Source organism: Oncorhynchus gorbuscha, linkage group LG25, assembly GCF_021184085.1.
Source record: "Oncorhynchus gorbuscha isolate QuinsamMale2020 ecotype Even-year linkage group LG25, OgorEven_v1.0, whole genome shotgun sequence".
NCBI lineage: Eukaryota > Metazoa > Chordata > Actinopteri > Salmoniformes > Salmonidae > Oncorhynchus > Oncorhynchus gorbuscha.
Genome location: NC_060197.1, coordinates 19,010,302 through 19,018,739, shown reverse-complemented (window position 1 = coordinate 19,018,739; position 8,438 = coordinate 19,010,302).

Below are 8,438 nucleotides of genomic sequence, written 5' to 3'. Positions count from 1 at the left end.
ATGTGGTTTCCAGTGTGCATAAAGTGTAGTTGCACTGTAGTTCCTTGAGGGCGGTCGTGGTAAAATACTTGCTGTGATACGGTCGGAATTTGGTCGGAATTTGATTGTGAGGTATTCTAGGTTGGGCGAGCAAAAGGACTTGACTTTCTGTATGTTATCACAATCACACCATGAATAGATAATCATGAAACATACACCACCAACTTTCTTCTTTCTGGAGTCCTGGAGAGTTCTTTATTCCAGTCTGCACGATGAACTGAGAACCCAGCTGGCTGTATGGACGGGGACCGTCTATCCCAAGACAGCCATGACTCTTTGAAAGAGTATGTTACAGTCCCTGATATCTCTCTGGAAGGAGCTCCTCGCCCTGAGCTCGTCTACTTCATTGTCCAAAGACTGAACATAAGTTAGTAATATACTTGGACATGGTGAATGGTGTGCACGCCTCCTGAGTCGGACTAGAAGTTTACTCCGAATATTTCTTCTCCGCTGGCAGCATCTTGGAGAAGCCTCTGGGATGAACAAAGGATCCAATTTCGGAAAGTTGTATTTCTGGTCATAATGCTAGTGAGTTCCCATCGCTCTGATATCCTGAAGTTCTTTCCGGCTGTATGTAATAACAGAAAAAAAACGTTTTTGGGCCAATAATGTAAGGAATAACACACAAAAAAATAAAATACTGCAAAGTTGCTTAGGAGCTAGAAGCAGAGCTGCATGTCTGTCGGCATCATCTTACTCCGTCTGACCTATGCTCATATTTAGCATTGAAACATATGGCGATTGTGTGGTGATATCCTTAATATTCAATGAACCTGAGCATATGAATATAGTTTTTTATTTAAGTTGATTAAAATACTCAATCTATCCATGGTGCCTTTACCAAGATTAAAAACAATGAAGAACAATTAAAAGCTTCTTTACTGTCCCCAAGACATTTGGAGTGGACAGGCAGTCGTTGGTGCGAAGAGAGAAGAATAAGATCAGGTTTGAAGGAATTTGAAAAGATGATTATTGGACTACTTCTCATGCAGTTACTACTACTCATGCAAATTGTTGTCCCTCATTCTCCTGTGTGTTTTAATGTTTTTGTTCACCTCATGTACCTTTGAAATAAAACAGTAGAGTGGGAGATTTGAAAATGTCTTCAGACATTTGTGTGTGTGTGTGTGTGTGTGTGTGTGTGTGTGTGTGTGTGTGTGTGTGTGTGTGTGTGTGTGTGTGTGTGTGTGTGTGTGTGTGTGTGTGTGTGTGTGTGTGTGTGTGTGTGTGTGTGTGTGTGTGTGTGTGTGTGTGTGTGTGTGTGTGTGTGTGTGTATGAGTTGAACACCAACTTGAATTGTATATACGTGCATTCCCATGTTTCTTCCACTGTGTGTTTTTTATTTTATTCTATTTTCTGTTATCACTTCATTGTTGGGAAAGAGCTCTCAAGAAATGTTTTTGCTGTACTGATTTACACCTTATACTGTATATCCTGTAAACTTTGAAACTTGAACACCAACTTGATGTATACACACGCTCACAAACACAGTTAGCAGCTAGTAAATAGTAAATATAGTGGTTGGCTTTGCTTTGGACCATGGTGAAACTTACATACATACATGCACAGTTATACACACACTCACTCAGGCACACACATTATCCCTACTCCCCATCTACCCTCAGAAAAAAGGTTTTGATTTGTTCTTAAAGGGGTATAAATGCTTTTCACTGTAATAGTACCTTGTAAGGCATTCCCTTTAATCGTTAGTTATAGGTACATAATTGTACTCTTGCAGATCTTATCTTAAAAGAGACAATAGTGTACCTTAGGGGTCAAGATAGTACCTTACTTACCATGTACAAAAGCACACCTTTGGAAAATGTAAAAATGTTACTTTTTAGGGTGCCACCACAGTGACAAAGTCGTGTTCTTTATAATTGCAGAAATGTACCTCTAAAACGTTTTTTGGGTGTTGTTTTAACATTGTTTGGCAGTGTTACTCACAATTCTTTGTAAGGGGGCCACTTTGGGTTTGTCAATCATTCAGAGAGACAATCATTGTTGTACTTTTTCTTCCAATATTATCAATTATCAAGAGAGACAATTTAGAGCAATAGAGCACATGCAATTGATTTGATGTACAGTACATCACAAATATATACATACACACATCAAATAGGCTATATCACATGTATAAGACCCATATTAAGGGTTACCTCAGTAGTTGGATGAGCAAAAATGTCCCTTCTGCACCTTGACTGAATTAATGCTAAATGTGTAGTCTCTTTTTGCTATCCTTGTGATGCAATACAGATGTGCATTGGTCAGTCTGTTTCTCTGTTTTTGTTTCACAATGTTCATTGTTGAAAATGTTGCTTCACATGAACAAGTGCTGACAAAAAATGATGTCACCTTTTGCACACTGCTTCAGAAGTAGATACTCTGTATCTGACACAAGGCTCCAGAAATGGGTAACACCTGATCTTAGTTAAACTTGCAATGTGTCATTTGCCTGCAGCTCCACTGTCTCACTCTCTATTCCAGCATGGTCAGGACAGAGGGCTGTGATGGCTGGGGTCAAAGATGACACTGGCACATGAAATGGGTTCTCAATGAAGTTTAAAATCTCCTTGTACTCCATAATATTCTTGAATCTTGACTCAAACTCCAACTTCAACTCTTCCAACACACGCACAAATGCATCATAGCTAAAATATTGCAGCATGTCTGGGTTGGATGTGGTGACCGCTCTGAGTTTTGGGAAATTAGCAAACTGTCTGTCAGGTATGAACAGTGTGGTGGTTATATTTTGAAATGCTGTTAGAACACACAATATTTTGCCCGGAGTTTTAGCTTTCCCATAGAGCTGAAGATTCACCATGTTCAGGTGGTCAGTTAAAAAAAGCCAGCTTTGATATACACTGTGGATCATCCAGCTCTGGCTCCTCTCCCCTTGCTTGCAACAAATTCACGGATTTGAGGGAGGAGAGAGAGAAATCTTTCCAGAACTCTGCCACGAGACAGCCATAATGTTTACCACCTGCACAACTTGCTGCATCACATTCTCAGTCACAGTCTTTGAGTTTAGCCACAAGTGCTAAACAAATGAAACGTAACAAAATCGGGAATATCCTCTCGCATGTTTGGGGCGCTATCAGTGCACACAGATGCCAGATTTGACTAGTAAATATTATTATGAGCAAAAAAATGTAACAAGGACTTTTAGAATATCATCTCCTCGTGTTTGTCCCTGAAAGGGCAGTTAACATAAAAGTTCCTCTCTGAACGACATGTTTTAAGGGAAGCGGACCCAAACACATAATTGGGCAATGTCACTTACATGGGGCTACGCATATGTCAGTAATAAGTGGCTTAACAATGTCCTCGCCGATGTCTTCTATGAGTCTTGTTATGGTCGAGTCTAAGAGTTGCTTTCTCTTCATTTGCTCTAAAATAGCTTCCTTGTTTGTGAAATCAGCATACAATATTTCGGCTGAGGCCAAAAAACATTACTTGACCATCTCCGCATCTGGGAAGGCCTTCTTGTTTCTCGCAAGTATCCAAGCAATCTCATATGTTGCCTCTGTCATTTTCTCTGCAACAATGCTAGATCTGTCCATCATTTGTTGTTGTCCTTTGAGCTGTTCTTTGAGTTGCGCTATTTTGTTGTTTCTGCGGAAATGTTTTGTCAAAGTGGACATGGTGTGACTGGAAATGTCGCTCTAAATTTGCTCGTTTAAAACAATTGACTGCCTTCTGGCAAATAAGACCAAGTGAGCTAGTCCCATCATGTAGTACAAAAAACTACTTCACTGTCCATTTCTATTGGAATTTTCTGTGTTCTTCTTGAATCGACTACATCCTTCTCTTAGCCACTGGAACAATGTTAGCTACATTAGCTAAGTTAGCTAGCTGCATTACCCCGCCGCCATCTTCCTGATTTTTCTGGTTCTCCGGTGGTTGTTCGTTCATAGCTGTCACGTTGTTCTCCAGCTCTTCCCCCTCATTTTCATTGTCAATAGATTTACGTTTCTTTTTTACAATAAATCGATCCATGTCGACCAGACAGCAAAATTAGCTAGTAGCAAACTGATATGTGTCGCTCACTGTAGCTGAGCAGTTGCATTCTATTTCAACAAACATTCTATTTCGGCCTATCTGTTCAACAGCTGCGATATACTACCATCTATCTGCTGTCCAGGGAACAATAGATATATTCAATGAAGGGATTCAGGCCTGCATTAAACACATTAAATTGAAATTGCATCATTGTAATGTATTATGAATGGAAAATAGGAAATTCACTGCAAGTCGCGGGCCTCAAGCGGCCTGTGGGCCCGAGCAATGAGTACCACTGCTGTAGGTTGTAAATACATATTTGCATATTTCCCAGGGTGCCTTTCAAGTAAATGTTTGAGTTGTCAGTACCACCCAATACTGTGTTTGCTAGTGACAGAAAGATTTATGCATTCAATGACATTCTGTCCTGTAGCTTTCACCAAGTGACTTCCAGGTACACAACAAATACTAGTTGGTCACATCTAAATATAGGCCTTTGTCAGAGGAGACAATTTACCCTTTCCATCTCCCCCATTTCACATCTCGATGCTGGTTCTATATCAGGCCCATGCAAAGTCTCAGAATGAGTCTCAAATGGTAGCCTATTTCCTATGTAGTACTCTACTTTTGCGAAATGCTCTGTCTGTCTCTTCTATTCCAAAACACAGTGGTCAGAGAACTGCCATGCAGGCTCCTGAGGGGGACAGTTTTACAGCGGAGATGTTATTAGGTCAAATTGGTTATGTAAAGGGTTTAGCATTACCCTGTAATAGACAGCATTCCAGCAGAGACAGAGGAGAAGGAGGGAAGGAAATGTAGCAGGGTAGCGTGAGGGAGGGAGCCAGAAAAGAGGTTAGTAAGCCAGTTGGAAATTGAATAACACTTGTCAGTGTGCCGCTCCAATGCAATGATGAGCTGAGCTTTCAGTTAGTCAGGGCTTTTGTAAATGAAATAGGAGATTTGGTTACAGCGATATAAGCCAACCAAACAGATGGACATTATTTTATGTTAAGTCTGTTAGTCTGTGTGGTTGCGTCTCAAATGACATACTATTACCTACAGTGGGGCAAAAAAGTATTTATTCAGCCACCAATTGTGCAAGTTCTCCCACTTAAAAAGATGAGAGAGGCCTGTAATTTTCATCATAGGTACACTTAAACTATGACAGACAAAATTAGAGAAAAAAAATCCAGAAAATCATATTGTAGGATTTTTAATGAATTTATTTGCAAATTATGGTGGAAAATAAGTATTTGGTCAATAACAAAAGTTTCTCAATACTTTGTTATATACCCTTTGTTGGCAATGACAGAGGTCAAACGTTTTCTGTAAGTCTTCACAAGGTTTTCGCACACTGTTGCTGGTATTTTGGCCCATTCCTCCATGCAGATCTCCTCTAGAGCAGTGATGTTTTGGGGCTGTTGCTGGGCAACACAGACTTTCAACTCCCTCCAAAGATTTTCTATGGGGTTGAGATCTGGAGACTGGCTAGACCACTCCAGGACCTTGAAATGCTTCTTACGAAGCCACTCCTTCGGTGTGTTTGGGATCATTGTCATGCTGAAAGACCCAGCCACGTTTCATCTTAAATGCCCTTGCTGATGGAAGGAGGTTTTCACTCAAAATCTCACGATACATTCATTCTTTCCTTTACACGGATCAGTCGCACTGGTCCCTTTTCAGAAAAACAGCCCCAAAGCATGATGTTTCCACCCCCATGCTTCACAGTAGGTATGGTGTTCTTTGGATGCAACTGACCATTCTTTGTCCTCCAAACACAAAGAGTTGAGTTTATTTACCAAAAAGCTATATTTTGGTTTCATCTGACCATATGACATTCTCCCAATCTTCTTCTGGATCATCCAAATGCTTTCTAGCAAACTTTAGACGGGCCTGGACATGTACTGGCTTAAGCAGGGGGACACGTCTGGCACTGCAGGATTTGAGTCCCTGGCGGCATAGTGTGTTACTGATGGTAGGCTTTGTTACTTTGGTATCTCTTATACTGATAACAAGTTCAAACAGGTGCCATTAATACAGGTAACGAGTGGAGGACAGAGGAGCCTCTAAAAGAAGAAGTTACAGGTCTGTGAGAGCCAGAAATCTTGCTTGTTTGTAGGTGACCAAATGCTTATTTTCCACCATAATTTGCAAATAAATTCATAAAAAATCCTACAATGTGATTTTCTGGATATTTTTCTCTCATTTTGTCTGTCATAGTTGAAGTGTACCTATGATGAAAATTACAGGCCTCTCACATCTTTTTAAGTGGGAGAACTTGCACAATTGGTGGCTGACTAAATACTTTTTTGCCCCACAGTATATAGTGAACTTTTGAACAGAGCCCATCTGACCAGAGCAGTATGGGCCCAGTCAAAAGTAGTACACTACATAGGAAATGGTGGCCATTTCAGACACACCCTTAATTTGTTTGTCTGACCCATATGATGGTTTAGAGTACTTCCAACAACGCACATTTTTGGTGTCGCCCCAGATAATCTCATCAGATTCAACTCATTGAGGTGTTGATGATTAGTTGATAAGTTGAATCAGGTGTGCTTGTCTGGGACAATGACCAAAATGTTTTACTGTTGGGGTACTCGAGGTCTGGAGTTGGGTACGACTGGTTTAGATGGCTAAGTACTGCTGTCAATGGTAAGGTGTCACCCTGACCTCTCTCCATCTCACCTGCAGTGGTTTGGTCTGTAAAGTCTTAATAGCAGCTATCACATCAGCGGGAAATCACAGAGAAACTTTTGTACCAATTCTCCTCCTTTGGAGCAGTGTGTGCACATTTGAACACTGTGTGCTTGTGTGAATTGTGTACATTCATGTGTGTGTGTGTGTGCTTGCTTGCCTTGTGCATGTGTGTGTCTGTGTGTGTATAGGCCTATGTGTGTGTTCTGTGTTGTTCTGTGTCTTAGTGTGATGAGCCTGCCTGCAGCAGCATTCTCCCCAGCCCCTCGCCTCCTTCCTCTGTTCTATGATTTCTACTAGAACACTCTGTCCTTGACAGCTCTCCTCTCTCCCCCTCCTCTCCTTCTTTCCCTCATCTCCCTCTCCGATGTGTTCATTCTCTCCTTCCCCTTTTCATCTTCTCCCTATTTTTCATCATCTACAGCCACTACCCTCTCAACCAGAGCAATCAGTTCTGTACTCCTGTTCTCCCTTTTCTTCTTCCTCTTCTATCTTCTTCCTCATATTCCTTTCCCTCCTCTTCCTCCCTTTCTTCTCTCCTGATTCTCCATCCTCTTCTTCCTCCTCTATCTCTCTTCTCCTCTCCTCTACCACCGGTTTGCAGGTATATCTGTTCTTGGCCTGAGTAAAAATAAGTTAAATAATAATCATTCTAATAATAATAATAATGAATTTGTACAGTGCATTTCTGGCACTCAATGTGCATGAGGTAGAATACACACACACACACACACAAAAACAGCAACAATACATCAAAAGGTACGATAAACAATCACAATATATCAAAACCCATTACCTATTAACGCAAAATATAGACTTTAAGCAGATTAAGTTTATAGGTGTTACATTTGGAGCCTTTGCTTTGCTTTGTTAACTTTCACTGTTATGCGGCTTTACCGCATAGTGGTACATTTCAATGAAACATGGTGAAGCCCCAAAATTTCCCTCGCTAGAAGCCTGTGTTTCAGACATAAGGAAGTGGATGGCTGCAAACTTTCTACTTTTAAACTCAGACAAAACAGAGATGATTGTTCTAGGTCCCAAGAAACAAATACATCTTCTGTTGAATTTGACAATAAATTTTGATGATTGTACAGTCGTCTCAAATAAAACTGTGAAGGACCTCGGTGTTACTCTGGACCCTGATCTCTCTTTTGAAAAACATATCGAGACTGTTTCAAGGACAGCTTTTTTCCATCTAAGTAACGTTGCAAAAATCAGAAACGTTCTGTCCAAAAATGATGCAGAAAGATTAATCCATGCTTTCGTCACTTTTCGGTTAGATTACTGCAATGCTCTACTTTCCTGCTACCCGGATAAAGCACCAAATAAACTTCAGTCAGTGCTAAATACGGCTGCTAGAATCCTCACTAGAACCCAAAATTTTGATCATTTTACTCCAGTGCTAGCCTCCATACACTGGCTTCCTGTTAAGGCAAGGGCTGATTTCAAGGTTTTACTGCTAACCTACAAAGCATTACATGGGTTTGCTCCTACCTATCTTTCCGATTTGGTCCTGCCGTACATACCTACACGTACGCTACAGTCACAAGACGCAGGCCTCCTAACTGTCCCTAGAATATCTAAGCAAACAGCTGGAGGCAGGGCTTTCTCCTATAGAGCTCCATTTTTATGAAATGGTCTGCCTACCCACGTGAGAGATGCAGACTCTCTCAACTTTTAAGTCTTTACTGAAGAC